This window comes from Chrysochloris asiatica, unplaced genomic scaffold, assembly GCF_000296735.1.
Source record: "Chrysochloris asiatica unplaced genomic scaffold, ChrAsi1.0 scaffold00170, whole genome shotgun sequence".
NCBI classification, from domain to species: domain Eukaryota; kingdom Metazoa; phylum Chordata; class Mammalia; order Afrosoricida; family Chrysochloridae; genus Chrysochloris; species Chrysochloris asiatica.
In genome coordinates this window covers 4,407,017-4,407,605 of record NW_006408688.1, presented here as the reverse complement: position 1 = coordinate 4,407,605, position 589 = coordinate 4,407,017, and the positions used below count along the sequence as shown (strand labels likewise).

At 30.4% G+C, this 589-nt stretch overlaps 1 pseudogene; it reads left to right on the top strand.

Moving 5' to 3' along the window:
• Positions 1-371: 371 nt before the first annotated feature.
• The window catches only part of LOC102812583, a 35,373-nt pseudogene continuing 35,155 nt past the window's right edge, over positions 372-589 (top strand).

Below are 589 nucleotides of genomic sequence, written 5' to 3'. Positions count from 1 at the left end.
ACAAATGAGAGGAAATATATGGGAAAATAGACTCATAGTTTGTCTACATGATAGTATTACCAATAAAAGTCAGTGAATGAATTATAAATGTTAAGATATTATATTTTTATTAGAAAGTTTAATGATTATCTTTGATGAATAGCATATATTTCTTATTCTGTGCTTACTGAATTTCAAATCTTTATTATATAGTAAGATGGATATTAAGAACCAATAGTCAGCAATCAATCAAAAGTACTCATTTTAACAAATCACTTTTACTTTCTAGTGAAGACAATGTTAATGTTTCTCAATTCTCATCTGGGAGGTTCTTTTAATTTTGTTTCAAATTCTTCCAGTGTCAGGTAGAGGAGACAAATACTGTTACAGTGATGGTCAATCTCTGTGACTACAAACTTATCACTGATTTCAGAGAGGCATTACTTGCCTCCCTCATTAAAACCCAAATGATTGTTATTTGGTAACATTTAAATTCAATTTCTTATTTGGGGCACTAATAAATGGTGCTTGTTATTTGTCCTGGTGTGGTGCTGTTGGATAAGCACTGAACTGTTAACCAAAAAAGATGGGTAGTTCAAACTCACTATAT